The sequence below is a fragment of the Nuphar pumila genome, chromosome 11, assembly GCF_984573655.1.
Source record: "Nuphar pumila chromosome 11, dmNupPumi1.hap1.1, whole genome shotgun sequence".
NCBI lineage: Eukaryota > Viridiplantae > Streptophyta > Magnoliopsida > Nymphaeales > Nymphaeaceae > Nuphar > Nuphar pumila.
This window is the reverse complement of record NC_143259.1, coordinates 14714966-14741986: the sequence shown is the minus strand read 5'-3', so window position 1 is coordinate 14741986 and position 27021 is coordinate 14714966. Positions and strand designations below refer to the sequence as shown.

The 27021-nt window shown below is 38.1% G+C and overlaps 1 protein-coding gene across 3 annotated transcripts in view; it reads right to left on the bottom strand.

Moving 5' to 3' along the window:
* Positions 1–2849: 2849 nt before the first annotated feature.
* The window catches only part of LOC149822073 (putative acyl-activating enzyme 19), a 98626-nt gene continuing 74454 nt past the window's right edge, over positions 2850–27021 (bottom strand). The window contains exon 11 of one of the 3 annotated variants that reach the window (XM_089981536.1): positions 2850–2999. The gene's annotated coding sequence lies outside the window, so the exon portion shown is untranslated. Of the gene's footprint in view, positions 3000–3133; positions 3212–27021 lie in introns of those variants that run through there. The other 2 variants (XM_089981535.1, XM_089981537.1) reach the window with 2 other exon arrangements.

Genomic DNA, 27021 nt, shown 5'->3' with positions numbered 1-27021 from the left:
TACCATTCGCAGTTGAAACACAAGAGTCGTAAGAAGATTTAGTGCATTCAGATAGAAGAGACTCTAAGGGTGTCATATGAAATGAAGCACCAAAATCAAGTATCTAAGAATATATATCGGGAGAAGATGTAGACATCGTGGCTCCAAAAGTATGAGTTGAAGACGACTTAAGGAATTATTGAAGAGCCTTTGCAAGTTGGTTAATGAACATATCCTTAAGATCTCCTTTTTTTATTGTATCATCAACCTTTTTGGATGATTCTTCAACAGTCATCGCCTTCTTCTTGAGATTAGGCCATTTTGGTGTGATATGTCCCGGTTCGTTGCAAAATTGACATAATTTTTCTTCATCCACCATTGTTGTTTCTTCCAAACTGATGAGGTTTGTATGTTCTAATGTTGTCGGGTCTTAATACGGCAAGAATTTCTCCTCCACCTTTGGATATACCAAGTCATGTTTTCACTGGTATACCTTGGCTAGAGCTTCATCAAGAGAAGTAGCAATAGCCCTACGTAACATAGAGGACCTAACTTGTTTAAACTCGAGTCTTAACCCAAATAAAAATGTGAATAGTTGTTCTTTCTCTAATTGCTTCTACCTCATTTCAATGGTCGGGCCTTCCCACTCAGGTTTAAGTAAGACCAACTCATCTAATAAAGGTAACTGAGCCGCCACCATGGAGAATCATTTCAAAGGAAAGAAGCTTTGGGGGTATGTGAGTGGCACTACTTGTGAGCCACAACTCATGCTCACAAAGAAAGATGGTGATCAAATTAAAGAACGTGATGTTGATAAACGAGAACTCCTAAAGAATATCATGTCAAAATAGAGGATTGGGAAGCTGAGAATGCCTGAATTTTGTCTTGGTTCCTAAATGCATGAAATTCAAGATTGCCGCAAATATTGTCAAATTTAAAAAGGTGTGTGGTGCTTGGGTTTTTCTCAAGAATATGTTCGTGAAAAAAATTTAGCATGGCAATACTTTCTCCAAGAGAAGATTTGGACTATGAGACAAGGAGACAAGAACATGAGGGATTATTAACTTGAATAAGATCACCATCACAGGTTCCTTCTCGGCTATCTTTGGAGGAGAAAGCTACAAGAAACACTTGAAGAAGTCCTCTTCCTTCTCTTACCGCAACCACAAGCCTCGAACAAGTACAATAAGATCACAATGTAATGAAATTACAAACAAAAGTACACTCACAATGCTACTAAGAGCTTACAAAGGCAAAACACTAACCACTAATGGCCAAATACAAGGCCACCTGAGAACACTCACAATATCACACAAAAGAGCACACACAATATAAAAAATAATATTATATTCATTGTAAAATGCTTAAGGAAAGCACTACAAAATATATGGGATTAGATCCCATATATATAGAGAACAAGGAGAGCAAGAGGACTAATCCCAACAGCTAGAAGGGATTCAAAAAATAAAATAATAAAAATAAAAAGTACAAAAATGTCCCTAATAGGCATGGCCTATTAAAAAAAGAAAAAGACAAAAATGCCCCTAATGGGCAAGATCTATTACAAATACAAAATAAAGAAAATACATAGGAATCCTAAGAATATATGTATATATATATAAATATATATATTAGTCACTGATATCGCCGATATATTGAAAATATCACGATATTATCGGCTATTTCAAGGTAGTCGATAATATCGGGAATATATCGTGATATTTTCAATATATCGGCAAATTATATTTCTCATGATAAATATCGCTACAAAAAACTGCGTCTGTTTTCAGATTTTGTTTTTCAAAAAGAGCCCCAAATTTATTAAAGATAAACATTTGGAAAAATCACTATAATTTTTTTTTAAAAGCGACCTTGGCCTCAAAATTTGGTTTGATTTGGTTCAAAATCGATGAGTTCTGCACATTTCGTGATTTTTTTCAAAAGATCTTGTTTTCAAAAAAATGTGAAAATGGATTTAAATAAAAATTTACTATTAATTTCTATTAATAAAAATGGGATGATTTCCAAAAATCTCGACTATTGGGTGAGATTTGAGAAAGTCCCCAAATCGAGTGTCATTAGGGACTGCTTCTGAAAAAGGGGTATTTTGGGGATTATTCAAAACTTTAAAATGTGTTGTTTTAAAAAGTTTTAAAGGGTAAAATAGGAAATAAAAGTAGAAATGTGTTTTAAGGGTTTTAAAAAGGGAATTTTGAGGATTGTTTGTTAGTTGTTAGCTACTAACTTAGTTGCTTATTTATCAATTTATATTGTCTATTTTAAGCTCTTTATCTTAGTTTTCTTTCATTTTTCTATTTTTGTATTTTTAGTTATTTTTTAGAATTTCTATTTTATTTTTACTAACATAGAATATCTAAGGTATTTTACTAACTTAGATATTCCCGAGATTTATCAACTTTTGAAAATCTCTCCGAGAAATACCCTCTCCAAGAAATTACCTTTAATACAGGTGACTATGATATATATACATATGTATATATAATGACTATACAATTTAACAATTTGTATGTGTTTCTTAGGTAATTAGGATGAGTTTCTTAAACATTTGATACTTCTATGGTTTTGAAAACAAGTTTCATACCGGTATCTAGTACTAGCACGCTTGATACACAATATGCTAGGGAACCAATACAACTATGCTATCAGCACTAAGTTACAACATGATTACCTTTGACATCCCCCGTCAATGCCACATCCACTGCTCTTGGAGATCAGTTGCATCTATATACATAGAGGTGCAGTGCTAAACACAAGCATAGAAATGTCTAAACTTTTTTCTGAAATAACTTCATGTTTCAAATAATAATATTGTGGACCACATAATTCACAAGTCGATCAGCAAAGAACTGTTCAAATGTTAAGCTAAAGAAAAGCAAGTTCACTACATGTAACTGGTGCATGACTTACCTTCCACACAATGGCTCCAGTTGAATCCAGTGCAATAATGTTTCCATTCACCAAGCAAAAAATAACTGAATAAAGCATGCCAGACCAGCATACTGACATAAGTTATTTGGTAAGCAATAATCATATATAGAAAAAAATATCTAATAAATTAAAAAAAAAATCTCCAATTGTAACATTAATTTAGCAACCAAATTATCTTTGTTAAATTTATTGTTTGAATACCATTTCCATTCAGAGAGTTGATAGAAGAACCAAAAATTGGTGCTCCTGATTCGTAATGCCATTTTGTATGGAATGGCAAGCCCTGCATCAGTTAAAATGCACCAATAAATGAAAGGAAGGACTAACTGGACCAATCAGAAAAATTATAATCATGATAACAAGATCTATCATCTTTAGTATTATGTATTATTAGGGTTCTGGCCTATCAAAACAACATGCCATTAACTAATGTTACTTTTGTAATACCCAACAAATTTTCAGAGCTTTTTGTTTGAATATAAATATCTAAGGTAATGAATATTTTTGGCAACCTATTTTATGGTTTTTTAATACATTGTTGTGACCGCATCGAAATTCTGAAAAGAACGCAAGTGATTTCGTCGAAATCGGAGCTCGTAAGCTCGCAAAACATGCCCGACAACCTCAAGGGCAAAATCATAATTTTGAAGGTCGATTTTATGAGTTTTGAACACTTGGTTGCATTCGTATCGAAAATCCAAGAAGAACGGTTTTGATTTCATCAAAATCGGAGTTAAAACGCATTCGAAACTTGCTCGGCAAGTTCAAGGGTAAAATTATCATTTTATAAATGTCGCAGTGATATTTATGACCATAAGGTCATTCTTGCTCATCTCCTGGTTGACTAGGCCAGTCAACTATAATTTTATAAATGAAAACATATATATATATATATATATAAGCATGCTTAAGGTATAAACAGTTACCTTAACTAAGTTAAAGTAACTAAGTGGCTGACCAACCAGTTCAGCCAACTGAACTGGTTGGGCCAGCTGGACCTAGGGTTGGATCACCAAGGTCCAACCCAAAGACTTAGGCCCATTTAAACAAGAGGGGGGCGCCCATGGTAGGGAAGCCTCTTCACAAGTGTTGGGTGTACCCAACACTTTTGAGATGGGATTCAACCATGTGGCTCATTGTGTTAGAACTTGAGTTTTGATCTAACCTGATCTGCAACAAGAAGAAAAGGTAGAAGAAGAAGAATACGCTGAGTCGATTTGGGGCTGCACAGGCTTACGTCTAACCCAATGCTTACGTGACCTGATTTCTTATATTTATGTATTACGTTACAAAGGAATTTGTTTATGGACATGACTGTCCTATAACAAAGGTAATATTACAAGTGTGCCCTAGTAAGCACGTCAATCACGCAATCCCAGTTTGGGTCTGGATCAGACCCAAACTGATCCAGCCCATTTCACGACACTTAATACCCTCCCTCAAGCTGTGCATGGTCTTGTACCATGGACAACTTGTTTTTCAATAACCAGAATCTGCTTTTCGTCAAACCCTTTGTAAATAAATCTGTCACCTGGTCTTCCGTAAGGATGAAATGAGGCTCAATCTCTTTGTCTTCAACCTTCTGTCGAATGATCTATCTCAATATGTTTTGTCTTACTGTGAAAAATAGGATTAAAGGATATTTTAATGGCACTTTGATTATCACACAATAAGATAGATTTTGAGATCTGTTCTTCCAATTCATTCAGCAAATGCCTTGTCCAATTGGCTTCAGCAGTTGCAGCAGCCATTGATCGGTATTTAGCCTTAGTACTTGATCTAGCTATTGCCTTTTGTTTTCTACTGCTCCACGATACTATGTTTTCCCCAAGAAACATGCAATACCTGGAAACCGACCTCCTTTCATCAAGATCTCCTGCCCAGTCCGCATCACTGTAGACCGTGACATCATGCATGCCTCCTCTTTTCCAAATTTTCTTATATACCAACCCATCTCCAATGGTGCCTTTAAATACCTCAACACTCTCTTAATTGCATCCATGCGACCTGTTCGCGGTTCATGAATAAACTGCGACACTTGATTAATAGAATAAACGATGTCAGGGCGAGTAAAAGTAAGATATTGAAGCATGCCAACTACACATCGATATCTTGTAGGATCTAGGTACAAATCTCCATCGTGTGAGCTAAGCTTTTGATGTAAGACACTCGGTATAGACAAAGGCTTGCATTCTTGCATACCAAATTTCTTCAACAAATCTAGTGTGTATTTATGTTATGTCAACGTCAGGAGACCATCCTTCCTGTCTACCTCGACTCCAAGGAAATAACGCAAATCTCTTAAGTCTTTCATCTTAAACCTTTGACTTAAGAGTCTCTTTGTTTCTTCAATGTGGCTCATCGAGTTTCCTATAACAATAATATCATCAACATATATCAACAACAGGGTGGTAATGCCTTTACCCTTGAATATAAACAATGAGTGGTCCAAGAGAGATCGACAGAATTCATGTTTTTGTATGTCTAAGAAGAAACTTTCAAACCACGAGCGTGAGGCCTGCTTCAAACCATATATGGCTCTTTTTAGTCTACATACATGTGTGCTTGGGTCTCCCTCAGCATATCCTAGAGGTTGTTCCATGTAAACTTCTTCCTTCAAGTCTCCATGAAGGAATGCATTTTTGACATCTAACTGACTTAATGTCCATTCATGCTTGACAGCTAAAGACAGTATAATTCTTATTGTCCCCATTTTGACCACAGGACTAAAAGTCTCATCATAATCCTGGCCATACTCCTGTGTAAAACCCATTGCAACAAGTATTGTTTTGTATCGTTCTATGGTGCCATCGGGTTTGTACTTAATTTTATAAACTCACTTGGAATCAACAACATTTTTGTTAGGAGGTCTGGAAACAATTTCCTACGTCTGGCATTCATGAAGCGCTTTCACTTCTTCATTCATGGCCTCAATCCATTTGTTTGATTTCACAGCTTGATGAAACCCCACGGGTTCATCGTGCTTATCAACCTGAGATAAAAAGAGTTGAAGATCCATAGAAAAATTGTTGTAACTGACCCACCTGTCAATAGGGTGTCTGATTCTATTTGAACTCCTCAGAAGTCCATCAGGCACATAAGTGTCTGGTTCAATGTGAGGAACAGGAGGAGCACCTTTTTCTTTTCGCACATACACATACCCTTTAAATTTATCAATAGGATGAGGTTGTGAATATGCCCCTTCTTCAGCATATGAATCTCTACTAGCCTGATCTCCAGATTGAGGTAAGCATGTTTGGCCTGAGTCAATGTCATCTTGGTCAACCGACTGTGTTTCCTGAGTACACTGAGGTGAGCAATCACCATAAACACTTGCAAATAATTTTGCACTCATCCATGGATGATAAACCTCTTCTCTGGGAATTCTTTGACAGGTATTAAATGATACATCTCCAAAATTATTCTCATCAAACACAACATTCCTAGAAATTTTAACATGTTTAGTCATAGGGTCATAACACCGATAACCTTTGTAATCATCGGCATATCCCACGAATCTACACTTGGAAGCCTTTGGTTGAAATTTATTCCTGAGAGAATCATCAATATGAACATAGCAAGCGCATCCAAACACAAGCAGAGCATCATAATCAGGTTGAATGCCGAAAAGAGAAAAATATGGTGAACTATTTTGTAAAACTGTCATAGGCAGACGATTTATAATATAAACTGCCAAATGGAATGCTTCTGTCCACAGACTAATGGGAAGATTACTATCATGCATCATGCATCATGCATCATGCTCATGGACATTTCAACAATATGCCTATGCTTTCTCTCAGCAATCCCATTTTGTTGTGGTATATGTGAACAAGACACTCTATGCTTTATTCCGTTACTTTGGAGAAAATCAATAAAATCCTTCGATGTATACTCACCACCTCCATTACAATGAAAATGCAGAATATTGGTAGATAAATGGTTTCAAACAAAAGCATGAAAGTTGCGAAATATGTGAAAAGTTTCAGATTTATGCTTCATAAAGAATATCCAAGTATAACAAGAATAATTGTCAATAAAGACGAGATGATATTTGCTGCCAGAAGAAGAACAGACAGGTGCAGGACCCCAAACATCTGAATGAATAATTTCAAAAGGTCTTGAAGCTCTTTTATTTATAGAATCAAAAGGAAGAACATGACTATTACGCATTTGACAACTGGAGCACTTTTTATTATTTTCCTCAAGAGTCAAACTTGATTTAAGAATTAATTTACTTGATACAAGTTTCTCAAGAAAAGAATAACTGTAGTGACCAAGACGATCATGCCAAAGACTTGGCTTATTACATTTAGAAATACTAAAAATAGACTCAGGACCTGACATAGATAACTCAGACTGAAAAAACTTAGACTTCAATAAGGGCTTCAAGACGGAACTAGTATGCGCAAATGGATCTTCCTTGAAGATGTACATATTTCATTTTCGTTCCCCTTCAGCGAATGTCTCCCTCGTTTGAAGATCCTTGACATATACAGAAGAGAGAGTGAATTCAACATAAGAATGTGTATCATCAACAAGTTTAGAGACAGAAATAATGTTCTTTTTATGTTAGGAGCATGAATGACATTTGACAAATTGAGAAATGATTTTGACAAAGGAATGATTGCATCACCGATGTGAGAAATATGATGGTGAGATCCATCTCCAGTAACAATACTATTTTTACCAAAGGAACCGAGCTCGAGAGCTTACCAACATCTCCCGTAACATGGGTCGCTGCTCCTGAATCAACATACCATAATCCTTGATCATTCTGCTTTAAGTGCAACCCAGACAATGCTGCCAGCAAAAGTTGTTTCACCTCCCCATCAGTTTTGGTAACATTATCTTCCTTCTTGCTCTTAGTGTTTTGCAACCTTCCTTTATTTTGAAGATTAAACCGACAATTTGCCTTAATATGCCCCTTTTTATTGCACATGTAACATGTAACATGTCGGGACCGCTCTTTGATTTTGATTCTTCACATTGGAGTTGAACGGCATATTGAGTGTGGGAAGCAAACCTGGACCTGCAAATCTACCACGACCTCTTCCTCCTCTGAAGCTACTTCCTTCACGACCACGACCGAAGGAGAACTCAGTAGCTAAAACATCTTGGGAATCAGATTGAGCACCAGAATCTTCAGTAATGCCTTTCAACAACATTTTGTATTGTAGAAGTTTTGCCTGGAGGTCCGCAAATGAGGTAAGCATGGGCAAGCACAACAATGATGTTACCAATACATGGTAATCTGGTCACAAACCATTCAATGTCTGTTGCACTTTATCCTTGTCTGGCACTTCACATCCAATAATGGCAAGTTGATCTGTAATAGTCTTCACCTTATTCAAATAATCCATGATAGATGGGTTGCCTTTCTTGGGAAGCTGAAATTCACGCTTGAGGAACAAAACTCTGGCTTCAGATATCTGAGAGTATGTTTGTGTTAACCTGCTCCACAATTCCATCATTGTGCAGTCGTCGGAAATAGCAACTAGAACTTCCTGAGACAAGGTAGATGTGATGTAGGCAACTAATGCCTGATCTTTTCTCATCCAAGAGACATAATCCGAGTTTCGAACAAGCTTAGTAGATGCAGCCCTTTGTGTGTCTGTTTTCTCCTTTGCAATGAACTCTGGTGGAGCTGGAATTGATCCATCCAGATGACCAAAGAGATCTTGGCTCCTGATAAAAGGAACTATCTGTCTCTTCCAAGTTAGGAAATTGAAATTATATAATTTCTCATAAACAAGTTGGTTAAGGAAGTTTAATGATAGACTGGTCTGAGTTGAAGAAGAATCCATGATTATGAGATACGCGAATATAAAGTGGAAAATATTCTAAGAAAGGAGCAATCGAATGACTAATCAATCTTCGAAATAATGTGACATCAATCCAGAAGTGAACTGGTTATAAGTTATAACAGAATTCGGATCTGCTGCCTTTTTTTTTAACAGATATCAGATCACGAGAATAGTCAAAATAACTATTCAATATTCATGAATCAAGTCACCTGAACATGCCGTGTTCGAATAGCATTAATAGGCTAAAAAAAATTTTGTTGTACAAAGATTACGATGAATCGTGTTTTCAGATTAATCAAGGATCAGTTTTCATATAAGAGAATAAGAAAACAGATTCTAGGATAAAACAAAAAATCACAAGTTTTGCTTGGAATATAGTAGTGATTCAAGAAGGGTTTCAAGAAAGGATTTTGGTGAGTGACGATCTCTGTCACACGGACTCTGCTCCAAGGTCGACGCACCCGCGTCGACACGCACCGACACGGGTGCGGCACGGACTCGGTCAACTCGACCCTGGGTGCGGTCAATGCACCCAAGGTCATTTTGGTCCATTTTTTGGAAAAAAATAAAAATCTAGGCTACAGAATTTAAAAAAAAAATCTTGGGGGGGGGGGGGGGGGGGCTGCTGAAAGTTTTCCTTTGCACCTGTATTGAGAAAGAGAAGAGAGAGAGAGAGAGATTGCGGCTGTCACGATTTCAGTAATACGAAATCGTGACCTAAACTTGTGTATTTAAGTTTACATTATAGTATGGGTCCAGGTCTGGTGTATCCAGACCCGATAAATGCAAATGGGTACATGGTCTTTACATGGATCGGTTACATGGATTGGGTCGGATCCTTTGCACCTTTTTCACCCCCCCCCCCTCAAGTTAATCATGGTTTTGGACCATGAACAACTTGCTTTTAAGCATCCAAAAGTGATCCTTGGTTAACCCTTTGGTAAATATGTCTGCAACCTGTCTTTCAGTGCTGACAAACACAGGCTCAATCTCTTTTTCTTCAACCTTCTGTCTCACAAAGTGTTGGTCGATCTCAATGTGCTTGGCACGACTGTGATGTACTGGATTGAGTGACATGTTGATAGCACTTTGATTGTCACAGAGCAAGGTAGTGTGGGAGATCTTTTCTCCTACTTCAGTTAGAAGATGCCTGATCCATGTGACTTCGGTAGTGGCAGCAGCCATGGATCTATATTCAGCCTCAATGCTTGATCTAGCAATAGCTTTTTGTTTTCTACTGCTCCAAGAGACTAAATGTCTTCCAATGAAGGCACAATATCCTGATGTAGATCTTCGTTCAGGATCTCCTGCCCAGTCTGCATCACAATATACATTAATTTTGTGCTCGTCTTAGCCATATGACTGTGGTAAATATATCAATTCACCCCCAATAATCCCTTTCAGATATCTAAGGATCCTCTTGATCGCTTCCATATGTCCAGTACGTGACGCATGCATAAATTGAGACACTTGATTGACTGAATAAACAATATCAACTCTAGTGAATGTGAGGTATTGTAACATTCTGTGAACACCCCAAATTTTTCAAAGTTTTGTAAAAATAACCTTTTTGCCACTGACCCCATTTTCTGAGAAAATCAAAGCTAATTTTCAGTTGTTCTTCGGATTTTCTGGATCAATTTCCTTTCAAAATCGATTTCGGAGCCAAACCCGGTGTTTAAGGTCAAATTTGAGCCTCGTTACTTAATTTACAAATCGAAATTATAAAATACCAAAAACATTTTCTGAATGGTTCAAACAGCTCATTCGACACCCATTTGGATCCACTATTTCATATTTTCTCGATTCAAGGTCCAAACCTCGAATATCACCCCAAATTTCGGGTCCAAATTCGCTTTCTGAAGAATTTTTCAGAGAAATAGCTTTGAATTTTCAGAAGAACTCTCTTTTGTAAATATTTTTGCAAAAATACAAAAAAATCAATTTTAAATCTTTATTTCCTCGCAAATCTTAGGATTTTATTCTAAAAATACAAAAAAAATTAAAAAATAACACAAAAACCAAAAAAATTGGAAAAACTACGAGAAAAACAAATGGTTTTAAAGCTTTTTTTAGATAATTCTTCTGAAAACCTCATTTCTTAACCATTTTACAAAAAGATTTTTTTAAGAGAATCCTCTTTTTGGAAAAGAGGAAAAATTCCAACGGACTCCTCCCACGGGTTTCCCTCTCCTCTCTCCATCGTTGATCTCAAACAACCCATCTTCACACCATCCATCTTCAACGAACGAGCTCCTGAAGCTTCTTTCCCTTCTTTAAAAGAGGCTTAAAGGAGAAGGGCTCGGCATCCATTACAATCCACCAGCATCAAGTTTTCCCATCATCTTCATTCTTTCCTTTTCCCTTCCTGAGTTCTCTCCTCTGCAAGACACCGAAGAAACAATCTCCCCAAAGCATTTCTTCTATAAGAAGCCGCAATAGAAGGAGTCTTGATCCCCCTCTCAAATCAAGTAAGTGCTCTTTTCCTCTTTTGTAACTCTTTTTTTTCCTTTCTTTCTTTTCTTTAATTTTTTTTCTGTTTTCAGTCTCCTCTATGCATTAGTGGTGGTGTTGAATTGTTTACGCAATATCCACCCGCCTTCATGCATCAACGATGGGAATCTTCAGATTCCAACACTACCATTCCCGGTTATAAGATTTTCTTCAATTTCCGATTTCTCCTTTTCATTACATAATATCTTCTCCATTGTGCTTTCCTTTTTGTTATTTTTTTTTTCTTTTTTTGATTCTCACCCATTTGAAGCACCGTTGGTAACATTGATTTGTCTATGGTAAATCAACGAACCTCTGTGCAATATCCACGAAACGGGTAGTTCCAACATTCTGTTTCTTTTCAATTTTATAATTCATTTCGTCAAATTCCTTTGGCTTATGCAAGTGCAAGTGCTCGTCGGTGTTAGATTTAACATTCCTTTTGCGGTTTATCTTGTCATTTTTTTTTTCTTTCCCAGTATCCATTATTATGGTTGGATTAGGCAATAGATCTACAAATTCCCTAATTTTAGATCTGCATCGAATCAGCATTCAACTTCTTTGATTGAATCTGAACGATGATTAGTTTGATATCCCCTCCCCTGTATTTGTATCTTGTTTCTCTCCTTATTTTAACTTTGATTTCCATGTTTGCATCGGATTACTTTGTTTACGTTCCATCTTCAGTCTTGTTAATTGATCGCATTTTGTTCAATATATATTTGAACTGCAATTTTTTTTTATCTCTGAGCATTTGGCTGATTCATGGCGTTCAGTTTCTTCTAAATTTTTTTTTTTTATTTTACTGTCTTTATTTGATCGGGATTTCCCTGTCAGTTCATTTGCTCATTTGCAACAGTATTGATCATTGGAATGTCATCTATTCATTTGCAATGATATAATCCATTGCTTTTGAATCTGTGTCGAACAACCTATCAGCGCATATGCCTCTACTTTCCATCTTTGCATATCAATAATAGATACTATCAGGTTCAGTAGAACATTTCGCACTCGAATGCATGTTCTGTGTTACATTCTTGCATATCAATTCACGTCATCTTGATCCCCATTGACACCCAATTTCATCTGGTGCCAATATACAAAATAGCAAACTCGACCTCCTGCAATTTCGTAGGGTTCGAAGTGTAGGAGTCGAGTGTCAGTCTCCTGCAAAATTTCATACCTAGAGCAATACATTTCACATCAAGTCTTGCTTCTGAGTGTGTCGCTTTGATGTGGTTTCCAGCCAAGCTCTGAAAAACTAGTTTATTTCCCATGTTTGCTTTTTCCAATTCTTTTAGTCTGCTCGTTGATATCATTCTTTTAAATCACCAACCTCATGTGTTGGTTTCCCCTGTTCAGCATCATTGTGTTAACCTATAACACTGGGTTTCATTCATCGATCCATTTGGGATCAAGCTTGCATCACCTTATATATGCGTCAATTCACTCAAAACGTTAAACTTAACAATTATCTGTTGTTTTGAAGATTGGAATACATGTCTGGGTGAGTTTCAGAGGCTCACTGCCTCACCTGCAAAAGAAAGACCTATGCTGCAATGAGCAATCGTTTTGTGAGCTTATGTACGGGAACAAGCTCACACATATTATCATAAGCAGTTTGCAGTGATGAGAACTAAGACCAAAAGTGTGTGTAATTGAATCTGACCACGAGGATCCTGTTTCTTCAGAGGACTCTGTCACAAGAATTGCATTTTTCTTCTTGCATAATTGCTTATTTTAGTATCTTGAGATTCCATTTGTGGAATCTGTCAAGAGTTTCCTTGGCAACTGTTGGAACAGGTATGTTTTTTTTTTACTGGGAGTGAGGTTTTTATCATTGAACATTTATGAGAGGCTTCTTTACGGATATTTCTATTCTTATGTCAAGTAAATGCCATTCTGAGAATTCTTTCTCAGAGACAAGGAGCTGTGTGGAAATGGATGTGTCCTGTCACTAGTTCTAGCACTTTTTTTTCTGTGAAACAGGAAGTTGAGGTTGCCAATTCCTCAAGGAATAGGCATTTAGCAGAAATCTATCACCTCAAAGGTGTTTTAGAAGACTGCATTTGATAATAAACAGTTCAATGATTCCATCATGAATCAGAAATTGAAGGGTTTCATGTCTCTCAAAACCAATGTCATTTATGTCGATCCAAGTAATAGTTTGTTGTTTCTGTCCATTACATCAAGTTCATACTTAAATCTAAAATGAGTTGGCTCATTGATCAAACCTGGTGATTCACCCTTCATGGAAGAAATCAGGAATTCCCCTAATGAGTTCCTTACCCTTTTTCTTTCTCTCCTGTTTATTCTTTTTTTTAGTTTTACTTTATTGCAGTCTGGTCTCATTGCATTATCCTATCATTTGCATTTTTTTTTAGCATCCCATGCACGTCAGCATACACATTCCTCCTTCTTTGTTCATTATCAACCATGGATCGATATATTTCCACTGTAAATTTGCCCCGTTGTTTCTGAATTCAAGAGGCCCACCTGAGGTTGCAGTCAATCCTGCGTGGATTCATGGACTTTCAATGGTCTTGCCAGGTCAAGGAATCATGGCCTTGCAGGGAATTTTAGTAATGCCTAGAAACATGTCCTGTAGTTACACCCATACAAAAAAATTGGTGGATGCTGCCTCTTCATTTAGGAGATTAGGACCTAAGAGCCTGCTGTCATTATTCAGGATTGAGTCTTCTTGTTCTGGGCCATCGTTTGGTTTCTGGACTCCTGCTGATGATGCCCAGGGCTGTGATGCAGCATTTGTTAGTCAATCTTGCAAGAATGGTAATCCTTTAGTGAGGCAGGCCTCAAGCGCAGGGAGGTTCCTGGTTTGTAATGCCTCCCAATTTGTTGATTAGAGAGTCAAACTCAGGGTAGCCAACTGTGGCTATACCCACCCTTCAGTCACCAAAGTGCTTACAGCAAAAAGAAAAAAAATCTGTGTTGTTGTAAATACTTACGGTAAATGCATTGTGTTGCTGTAAACACGTGGTGTTGCTAAAAATACTTACAGCAAACATTTTATGTTGTCGTAAGTACATACCTTTTCGTCGCCTTAGCAGCACCTTGCTGCAACTTCACCTTCCAGCATTTACCTTGCCACAACATCTTATGTTGTCTTATCCCCATCCCTTCATTTGCACAACGATCCCTTCATTAGCCTTCATTCTCATCTACCTATACTAAGTGCATGATATATATACGTATATATATACATATATATACATATCCGTATATATGTATACATATGTACCCATATATATGTAAGTACATGTATATATGTATACATATATATACATATCAGATCCAATTCCCATTTAGAATTCTAAATCCAGAATTCAATCTCATCTTGGATTTCAACTCTATTTAGAATCCAAACTTATTGATTCAAATTCCATTCTGAACTCCAAAATTTCAAATCAAATTCTATCTCCAAATCTAAATTTCATTCCAAGTTTATCTTGAATCCAAAAACCAATTCTATTTTGATTTCTCAAATCTTATTTTGATTTCAAGCTTTACAACTGAAATTCAAATTACATCCCAACATTTCCATCTTTATCCTGATTCAAAATTCTAAATTCAAAATACATTCATAACTTTGAAATTTCCTTTTCTCCTTCTTTTATCTCAAAATCATTCCTTTCAAAGTCCAGATTTATTTTCTCAAGCTCTGATTATTCCAAAACTTAGAACTTCATATCTTAAAGTTCTAAGTTAGAAATCATTTCTTCACTCAATTTTTATCAGAAACACTTGGAGATTTCCAAAATCAATTTTTTTCAAAAAGAGCATACATCTCTGCATTGCACAAGCATGATTCTTTGTGCATTTAGACTTAGAATAAATTCTTAGATAATTTCTTAGCAAAACAAAATGCATGAATTCGACCCTTGGTTCGATTACCCCCGGTAAAGGCGCCAGGAACGGTCGAACCTCGTACCGACGAGCGGATCCCGTCTCCTAGTTTTCTCGCAAATATTTCAAAACGGAGGAGAGTTATTTTCTAAATATTTTTCAAAATTAAGGTCAAGTGAGACCCCGCAAAAGAATTCGTCTTTCTCTTCTTTCTTTTCTTTTCTCTTCTATCTCCTTTTCTGTCTTTTATCTTCTCCCTTCAAAAAGGAGGAAATAAAGGATAGAAAGGAAAATAGAAGGAAGAGAGAGAAAACACGAGAGGAAAATTTTTGCGATGTTCACACATTCCTATTATGCTGCGATACCTGGTGGGGTCATCACACAGATCTCCATCATGAGAGCTAAGTTTTTGATGAAGTACACTCAGAGTTCCTAGAGGTTTGCAGTCTTTCATGCCTGCCTTGCTGAGAACATCTATAGTGTACTTGTGTTGAGTGAGTGTCAAGCCATGAGCCTGGTTATCAACTTCTACATCAAGGAAATAACGTAGAACTCCAAGATCTTTCATTTTGAACCTTTGACCTAATAAGTCTTTTATTTCTTGGATGTGGTCCGCAGAGTTTCCTGTGATGATAATATCATCGACATAAATTAATAATAGAGTGGTCACAGGCGGGCTTTTAAAAATAAATAATGAGTGGTCCAGCATGGAACGTGAAAATCCATGTTTCTAAATCTCTAGCGAGAAGCTATCAAACCAAGAGTGAGATGCTTGCTTCACGCCGTAGATGGCTCTTTTTAGCTTGCATACATGGGTTTTACAATTTTGTTCTTGATATCCAGGGGGTTGTTCCATGTATACTTCCTCCTTCAAATTCCCATGTAAGAATGCATTTTTTACATCAAGCTGACTTAACTTCCATCCATGTTCAACAGCCAGGGAAATGATAATTCGAATCGTTCTCATTCATACAACCGAACTAAAAGTCTCATCATAGTCTTGCCCTGCTTCTTGAGTGAATCATTTTGCTACAAGCCTTGCCTTATATCGTTCAATGGTTCCATCTAGCTTGTACTTGATTTTATAGACCCATTTGCATCCGACAACATTTTTGGCAGGTGGTCTGGGAACAACTTCCCATGTTCCACATTCATGCAAGGCTTGCATTTCATCATTCATGGCTTCTACCCATTTCATAGAAGCGGTTGCCTGATAATACATGATGGGCTCTTCGTCCTTATTGATGGCAGTTAAAAACAGTTGAAGATCTAAGGAGAAGTTGTTATAACTAACCCACTTGTCAATAGGATGTCGTATGCGGTTTGATTTTCTGGCTGCAAGAGTATGAGAAGGAGCAGGATTGGCGACTGAGACATGATCTGAATGGCTTGATGTTGTCGGTCTCTGTCTAGAATAGACAATGCTTTTGTATCTGCCTAGTACTTCCTCTGCATTTTGTGACCCCGACGTCTCAGTGTTCTCAAACACCTCTTCTTCTTGTTGCATGCAATCTGAGGAACATGCTTCATTGGAGCCAGCAAAAAGTTCTGAGCTCAGCCAAGGATAGTAAATTTCAGTTGGCATATTCGTTGTGTCAGCTCCGTGATCAAAATTTTGTTCATCAAAGACAACATTTCTTGAGGTTCTGATGCGTTTGTTGGTGGGATCATAACACCTATATCCTTTGTAGTCATTTGCATATCCCACAAATCTGCACTTTTGGGCCTTGTCTTGAAACTTGTTTCTCAGGGACTGATCGATATGCACATAGCAGACACATCCAAAAACACGCAGATCATAATAACTAGGATGAGTTCCAAAAAGACAGTGATAAGGAGACTTATTTTCCAGAATAACCATAGGCAGTCTATTTATCACATGCACGGCAGAATGGAAAGCTTTTGTCCATAGGTTGATGGGATGATTGCTGTCATGAAGCATACTCATAGCACTTTCAACGATATGCATGTGTTTTCGTTCAGTAATTCCATTTTGTTGAGGGGTGTGAGGACAGGACACCCTTCTTCCTATTCTGTTATTTTGAAAAAAAGAAATAAAATCACGGGATGAGAATTCCCCACCTCCATCACATTGAAAAAATTCAATGAACTCATAAAATTGATTTTTGACAAGGGAAAGAAAATTTTGAAACAAAGAGAAGACTTCCGACTTATTTTTTATGAAATATATCCAAGTGTATCGAGAATAGTTATCAACAAATATTAGATAGTATTTGCTCCCAAATCTAGAGGCAATTGAAGTGGGTCCCCATACATCAGAAGAGATTATCTCAAAAAGTTTTGAAGCTCTCTTATTAATGGAATGAAAAGGCAATACATGACTCTTGCAGGAAAGACAACTGGAACATTTGTGACTGTTCTCATCCCTATTGAAACTTTCTTTTGGAATGAGATTATTATATACAAGTTTCTCAATAAAATGACTCCCACAATGTGCTAATTGACTATGCCATAAGAATGACTTATTACATTCAGAAATACTAAAAACATTAGCAGAAGAGGATGAACACGACTCTAATGAGGGCTTAGCAGAAGGATGAACACGACTCTAATGAGGGCTTTGAATTCAGGTGGAAAGGGTGAACAGCATGACAATGAGCTTCTTCAAAGACATACATATTGCCTCGTCTCTTCCCTTCAGCGAATGTTTCCCTCGTGCGTAGGTCCTTGACCTGCACAGAGAAGGGAGTGAATTCAACTGAAGCATTATTATCATCAATAAGTTTGGAAACAAAGACAATATTTTTCTTAATGTCAGGAGCATAAAGAACGTCAGAAAGAGTAAGAGTGGAATATGACATGGGAATGACAGTTTTTCCAACATGAGAAACAGGATGGTGGGATCCATCTCCAGTGACAATCTTACTTTTTTCAAAAATAAGGAATGAGATTAGAAATCTTACCTGCATCACCTGTCACATGAGTCCCTGCCCCTGAGTCGACAAACCAAGTGTCTTCATCTCTCTGCTTCAATTTCAACTCTGACAAGGCAGATATCAGCAGATCTTTAATCTCTCCACTATTTGAGAACTTCCTTTTGTTTTCTGTCTGTGGACCCTTTCCTTTATTCTCTGGATTATGCCAACAATTCGCCTTGATATGCCCCTTTTTGTTACAAAGGAAGCAAGTAGGAATGGATCTTGATCTCTGCGCATGAGCTAACATATTTGGAGTGGGAAGCAGACCATGCCCTCCGTGTCCACTTCGCCCTTGTCCTCCTCGTCCTCTACCATAAGTCACTCATGTGGCAAAAACTTCCTAAGAATTTGTGTGAATGGTTGATTCCTCAGAGAACCCTTTCAGAGTCATCTCATACTGAATCAATTTTGCTTGCAACTCATCAAAGGTAGGAAGGGCAGGGAGACACAATAGTGAAGTGACGATCAGTGTTGTGAGAGGCGTACGCCTCAGTACCTGAAGCGTACGCCTCAGAGGCGAGGCGCACGCTCAAGGTACTGAGGCGTGCTGTGATGCGCAAATTGCCGGTGGATCCACCTACTGAAGCCTTCCTTCATCCCCAAGTCTTCCTCCTCCGCCCGATTTGTCGGTTGTGCTAACCCCAAGTGCCGGTGGATCCACCGCCAGGTGCCGGCCAGCTGCTCCACCACCGCTCCCTGCCTCCCATCCCACCGCTTCACTTTCATACCAGTTGTGAGAGGCGTACGCCTCAGTACCTGAGGCGTACGCCTCAGAGGCGAGGCGCAGGCTCAACGCCTCGCTTCGCCTCATCGCATTTAACAACCTTGGTGACGATCATATTGTAGTCGGATCCCAATCCACTCAGAGTCTGTTGTACCATATCACTGTCACTCACCGCGCATCCTATAACTGCAAGTTGGTCGGTGATAGTCTTCATCTTGTTCAAATATTCCATGATGGTTATGGAATCTTTTCTCAACATCTGAAATTCCCTCTTGAGAAAAACCATTCTTGCCTGCGAAACTTGTGAATATGTTTGAACCAATTTTTCCCAAAGTTGCAGAGCAGTACAATAGTCGGGAATTGCAACAAGGACCTCTTGGGACAAGGTAGAAGTGATATATGCAACCACTGACTGATCTTTCATTTCCCAATTGAGGTACTCTACATTCTTGACATACACAATTGAACTTACTCCTTTGTCGTCTTTTTCCTCTCTCGTAACAAATTCGAGTGGAGCGGGAGTGGTTCCATAAAGGTGACCTAAGAGACCTTGACTCCTTATAAAAGGAATGATTTGTCTCTTCCAAATCAAGAACTTTTCATAAACGAGTTGAGTGAGAAAACTTGAAGAAAGATTGGATGAAGAGGAATGAAGATCCATGAAGAAAAGAGTTTTAACAAGAAAGGGAACCTTTTTTTTTTGTTACCAGAGTATTCACAGAGTGCTCAGTCTGCAGCCAGAGAGAGGTTATATTTAAGCAACGAAAAAAAAATCATATTGTATTTTCAATGTGGATCCCACTCGTAACAGTCAAAAGAAATATGATATGAGAAAGGACAAATGAGAGCAAAAGGAATGAGAGTCGAATCAAATAAGAGGATGTCACACAGCAGGCTGGACAGCAAAAAGGTTTAGAATCCCATATTTGATGTCGCAGGTCTGCCCGAAATGCACGATCAGACCTGGAAATCCAGCCCAGTAGAAGAAGGGATACGCAGAAAAAAAAATTTGAATAAAGAATGAAGTGTAGGTTGGGTTATAATTTGATCTTAGTGTTTCACGTGGAACAGGAGATTCACGTGAAACGAGCTTTTCGCTTTCTTTGATGTACAGAGTTATCGTGAACCAGGATTCACGTGAACTCTTCGTGAACAACTTAGGGATTCACGTGAGACGTGAATCCACCAAAAAGAAAAGAAAAGACTGGGAAAACAGAAAAGGGAGAAACGAGAGATGAAGATTGGGAATGGAGGTAGAGAAAGAAGAAATCTGAAGGAGAAAAGAAGATGGGAGATAAACGAATCCTCAAACCTTTGATCTGTCGCACCTTTGGAATCCTCTTCAACCCCTAGATGGATTTATGCTCTGATACCATAAAAGTTTTCCTCTGCACCTGTATTGAGAAAGAGAAGAGAGAGAGAGAGAGAGATCGATTGCGGCTGTCACGATTTCAGTAATACGAAATCGTGACCTAAACTTGTGTATTTAAGTTTACATTACAGTATGGGTCCGGGTCTGGTGTATCCAGACCCGATAAATGCAAAAGGGTACATGGTCTTTACATGGATCGGTTACATGGATCGGGTCGGATCCTTTGCACCTTTTTCAGCTGCCCCCCCTATAACCCCCAGCCAGAGGCGGCCCCCCCTGGACCCCCGCCCGCTGACCGCTCAGTGGGGAACACCCCCCCCCCTCTTGTAAGGAAAAAAAACCCTGAATCAGGCTTCGTAACTCATCACTTGTCCCCTAATGGGCACAACTTTGACTGTGTCTTTTATATATATATATATATAGCCAAGTCCCCGTGTCCAAAATTTTTTAAATTGCGCCGCACCCATGTCGTACCCGCACCCATGTGACATAGGTGACGATTAAAATTTAAAACCAGAATTTACGAGTTTCAAGAAAAGGGTTTCAACAAGATGAGAATGCAATAGATAACAGGATTTTAAGAAGAAGGGACGTGTTTATGATGGAAACACGAAAATACTTTCAAGAAAAGAAGAAGACGTGAAGAAGGAATCGTATTTTTGGGAGAAAATACGATAGCACAGATTGTGGGAGAGGAGAAAGATCAAGAAACAGAGAAAGAAGAATATTTTCTTGACCGAAAACAGATATTCTCAATGGTCATACCTTTTTGGAAGCAATATCGAGCCCTAGAACCAACCTTGCTCTGATACCATGTTAGAACTTGAGTTTTGATCTAACCTGATCTGCAACAAGAAGAAAAGGTAGAAGAAGAAGAATACGCTGAGTCGATTTGGGGCTGCATAGGCTCACGTCTAACCCAATGCTTACGTGACCTGATTTCTTATATTTATGTATTAGGTTACAAAGGAATTTTTTATGGACATGATTGTAATGAAATAAGCGGAAGAAACCAAGAATGCTAAAGCATTCACTATGTCCCACACGGACAAATGCAACAAGCACAAGAGAGAAAATCCACTAAGGGATATACAAAGGGCCTTATAAAAAGGCTACACACATGAAAAATAATATCACTATTATTGAAGAGGAGCTCTCAAGAGCAATACAACATACATGGGGGGTTCCCCCTATTTATAAGAAGAGGAGACCAAAGGGGCTCCCAATAGAGTCGTTGGGAGCCCCCAACGGTCACATATGTGACCGTTGGGGGCCCCAACGACTCCATTGTGGGGCCCCTTTTTGGTATCCAAAAAATACAAAAATAAAAATAAAAAGAAAAAGAAAAAATAGTGAAATACGAGAAACAAAATAAGTACCCCTATGGGGTACTTTGTGAAATGACCATAATACCCCTATCGGGTATTATGGTATTATTACATATGTTTTAACACCCCCCCTCAAACTTTACGGGGGAATGACCGAAAGTTTGCCAAGGAGGAACAAGAAGCGAGGAGCAGGCAGGGCTTTGGTGAAGAAATCAGCAAGTTGATATTCTGAAGTGACATATGGCAGTGTTACTGTCCCACGAAGATATTCATCACGTACATAATGACAGTCCATTTCAATATGTTTCGTCCTCTCATGGAAAGTGTGGTTGCTGGCAAAGTAGATAGCACTTTTGTTGTCGCAACAAAGCTTCGAAGCCCCGGTAATTTCGACTCCCATATCTTGAAGAAGACTTCGAAGCCACATCAGCTCCATTGTAGTGGTTGCCATAGCCCTGTATTCTGCTTCAGTAGAAGACAATGAGACTTTCTGTTGTTTCTTGCACCTCCAAGCAATTAGCGAATCTCCTAGGAACACACAAAAGCTAGTAGTTGAGATTCGATCATTTGGGTTTCCTCCCAAGTCAGCATCAGTATAAGCTAGTAAATCTAAGGAAGAGATTGAGGATAGGAATAGCCCTTTAGTCAAAGTATTTTTAATATATCGAATGATCCGGAGCACAGCACTCATATGCACAGATGTAGGAGCATGCTGAAATTGGCTTGCAGAGTGCACAGCATGAGCAATATCGGGCCTGGTGATAGCCAATGAGTTGCCTGTAGGGCGTAGGATCGTCCAGCAGAACTCCATCCTCCAGTCGTAGTTTAGCATTGATAACCTCGGGAGTCTCCACCTTTTTATCATCTGAAATCCCAGATTTGGAACATATGTCTGCAGCAAGCTTCATTTGTGACAGTATATACCCTCGAGGAGAGTATGCAACTTCTATACCAAGGAAGTACCTGAGAAAACCCAGATCAGACATATCAAAATTATGTTTTAACATATTTTTAACTTTAAGAATACCGCTTTCATCATTGTCAGTGATGATCATATCATCAACATAAAGCAGAAGGATGATGATACTATTACCTGCATTTTTAACAAAAAGAGCAGTGTCAGTATAACATGAGCGAAATCCCAATTGTAACATGATAGCACTAAATCTATCATACCAAGCCTTAGGGGCTTGTTTAAGACCATATAAGGCTTTTAATAACCGAAGGGTTTGACCTTGGTTAACACTGATTCCCGGCGGAGGATCCATATATACTTCTTCATTCAACTGTCCATTAAGAAAGGCATTTTTAACATCTAATTGGAATATAGGTCATTTCTTAGATGATGCTACCGCAATTAAAGTTCTAACGCTTGTCATGCGAGCCACGGGAGCAAAAGTCTCCTCATAATCGATGCCATATTCTTGTGAGTATCCCTTAGCAACTAATCTAGCTTTATAGCGCTCTAGGGAACCATCACTTTTTGTTTTGACTTTGTAGACCCATCGACATCCTATAGCTTTCTTATTTGGAGGAAGGTGAACTATTTCCCAAGTTTTAGCTTTATTTAAAGCATCTAGTTCAACTTTCATTGCTTCAACCCAATGAGGTATACTTTTTGCTTGATTATAATGGGAGGGTTCATAGTAAGAATGCAAGGCTATTAGACAAGCTCTATATTTAGGTGAAAGAGTTTCATATGAGACAAACCTATTAGGTGGAATTGATTCTCTAGAAGAACGCCTAAGAGAGGTTTCTTCTAGGGGTTCATTAAGCCGCAAGAATTTTTCTAAAGCACTAATAGGTTGGGCTTCCTCGCGCCGAGTGTATACTTGGAGATTGTCACCATTAGTTGGTGATACATCATCATCATGAGAATCATGAGTATTTTCTAAAATTTCCGAATGACTCAAAGAGTCATCATTTGAATCTTCTAAAAGATCATTGATAAACATATAATCAATTTCATTTGATTTTTCCAATATGTCAAATCCATTTTCATCTTCTAAAAAGGTTACATCTTTGGAGACAAATAACTTATTGTTTTTATGATCAAAGCATCTATAGCCTTTTTGATTTTCACCATATCCTAAAAATACACATTCTATTGCTTTAGGTGACAATTTATCTCTTTTATGTAAAAGAACAAAGCATTTACACCCAAAAATCCGAAGACGATTGTAGTCGGGTGTCATATTAAAAAGTTTTTCATAAGGAGAGATATTATTCAATTTTGAAGATGGCATCCTATTGATTAAATAGGTGGAGGTTAACACGGCTTCGGCCCAAAAATTTTTAGGAATATTTTTAGAAATGAGTAAGGATCTAATGGTTTCCAAAATATGCCTATGTTTTCTTTCCGCTAGACCGTTTTGTTGAGGAGTTCTTGGGCAAGATTTTTGATGACAAATGCCATGTTGTTTTAGATATGCTTGAAAATCATTTGATAAGTATTCTCCACCCGAATCGGATCTAAGAATGGATATTTGACTTTGAAATTGATTTTGAATTTTTGCATGGAATTCTTTAAAGAAGTTAAAAACTTCCGATTTAAAGTTAAGAAAATAAATCCATACATATCTAGTATAATCATCAATAAAAGTAACATAATATGAATAACCACCTTTAGATAGAACCGGAGATGGCCCCCAAACATCGGAATGCACCAATTCAAAAGGTCTTGTTGTCACAAATGATCTAATAGGAAAAGGAGTAGACTTCATTTTCCCAAAAATGCAATCTTTGCAATTAATATCTTTTTCTTTACAAAACTTGTGTCCAAAAGGAAAAAGATACATTTTAGAGTAACTTGGATGTCCAAGCCTTTTATGCCAAGTTTCAATATTTTTGTCTTGGACATAAGTACAAAATGAGGTATTTGGAAGCATTAAATTATCCATAAAATAAAAGTCTCCCTTCCTATGGCCTTGCCCAATCCGCTTCCCGGACCGGAGATCCTGCACAAAGCACCCTTGGGATGAGAAAGATATTTCACATCCATGGTCGGCTATTTGAGAAACAGAAAAGAGGTTAAGATTTAATTTTGGAACTATTCTAACTTTTGGAACAAGGAAATTTTGAACATTTTTAGAATCAAGAGTTCCAACACCATTTATTTTGAGAAAAGTTCCATCGGCCGTAGAGACACAAGACATTTTTGAATTGGTGTGCACATTGGTTAATGCATTTTCATGAGGGGTCATGTGAAAAGAAGCTCCGGAATCTAAAATCCAAGAGTACGTACCGGGAGGTGATGATGAGGCAATGGCGGCACCGGAGGTGGAAGAAGTGACCTTTAAGATTTGTTGAAGAGCCAAGGAGATTTGTCCAAGAGTGTCTTTGAGATCCCCGTTCTTGCCGTCATCTTCTTTGGTGGTGGATTCTTCAACGGAAGCCACCTTTGGCTTGAATGCCCCATTTAGCTTTGGGCAAACGGGTTTAATATGTCCCGGCTCATAACAATGGTGACATATAATCATTTTTCTTCCACCACTCCCTTGCTTACCAAAATGAGGTGGTTTGTATGTTTTAACATGATTGTCGGGTTTAGATACGGCAAGAACTTCCTCTATGCTTTTACCCATGCTATGCCTAGTCTCTTCTTGAGTAATCTCGGCAATAACTTCTTCTAAGGGAGGAAACGTGGATCTATGGAGAAGTGAGGATCTCACTTGTTCAAATTCGGGACGAAGCCCAAATAAAAATTGAAACAATCTATCTTGTTCCATTTGTTTTTGTCTTAGAACCACATCCTCCATAGATACCCATTTAGGCTCTAAAAGAGCCAATTCATCCCACAAAGGATTTAGAGCACTATAGTAATCTTGTATGCTCATGTCACCTTGTTTTGTGGTTCTTACTTTTTCTTGCAAGAAATAAGCTCTTGCAAGATCCTTTTGGGTAAACATACCCTTCATAAAAAACCAAGCTTCATTTGCCCGGCGGAATTTTGCAATATTTGCACATACCTTAAGTTCGACATTATTCATAAACCATGCAAGGATTTTTGCATGGTTGCTTTCCCAATCTTCCATTTGATGATTATAATCTTCAATGGCCTTGAGACGAGCATCGCCTTCAAGTGCTTTCTCTTGATCTCCTTCCATCTTTGTGAGCTTAAGTTGGGGTTCCGGAACGGTTCCCATTACATAACCCCAAAGCTTCTTGCCTTTGAGATTATTCTCCATTGCGGATGCCCACATCATGTAATTTTTTCCATTGAGTTTGAATGATAGATCGATCTTGACTTCCATTGCTACACAAGGAAGATGTGAGAAAGAAAGGAAGTAGAGAGAGACAAGAGTTTACCTTTAGAAGATCTTATGGCTCTGATACCATGTAATGAAATAAGCGGAAGAAACCAAGAATGCTAAAGCATTCACTATGTCCCACACGGACAAATGCAACAAGCACAAGAGAGAAAATCCACTAAGGGATATACAAAGGGCCTTATAAAAAGGCTACACACATGAAAAATAATATCACTATTATTGAAGAGGAGCTCTCAAGAGCAATACAACATACATGGGGGGTTCCCCCTATTTATAAGAAGAGGAGACCAAAGGGGCTCCCAATAGAGTCGTTGGGAGCCCCCAACGGTCACATATGTGACCGTTGGGGGCCCCAACGACTCCATTGTGGGGCTCCTTTTTGGTATCCAAAAAATACAAAAATAAAAATAAAAAGAAAAATAAAAAATAGTGAAATACGATAAACAAAATAAGTACCCCTATGGGGTACTTTGTGAAATGACCATAATACCCCTATCGGGTATTATGGTATTATTACATATGTTTTAACAATGATTGTCCTACAACAAAGGTAATATTACAAGTGTGCCCTAGTAAGCACGTCAATCACGCAATCCCAGTTTGGGTCTGGATCAGACCCAAACTGGTCCAGCCCATTTCACGACACTTAATACATTGGTGTTGCCATTTGGCAACACCAAAGGAGCTCCTTGGCCCACTTCACTCTCACTTCTTTCTCTACTTCCTCCCTCTCCCATTTCAGCCTCTCTACCCTCCCTCACCACCATACTTCGTGGCTGCCCCAGCCACATCCAGTCCCAACTACACCTTACCCTCAACCGACTTGCACCCCGGTTGAACCGGTGTTTAAGTCAGATGCACCCAATCCGAACCAAGCTCATCGAACCCAGTTCAGTTTGACCCGGGTTCCTCGCGCTAACCAATTCAATCACTATCATCGCTCCAATTCAGTCCACAACGCGATCCGATTTATCTACACGCATAAGAAACTATATTGGAGGAAAATTCCTCCCGGACTTTTGGGAATTCTTCCGTCTCTTACCAACATTATTTACGAGGTAGGTTCTATCCAAATGCGTGTGGATTTTGAATATTTAAATATATTTTGGAAGCATACATGTTCGCTTATATTCAAATTGTTACGCATGACGTATTCATTTTGTCTCATGAATATAATATATATACGCATTAGATTTCGAATAAAGTAGTTTTGATATGTTTCATACTTCGAATAAAATAAATATATTTCAAATAAAATAATAAGTTTTGGTACGTATCCTACTTAGAATAAAATA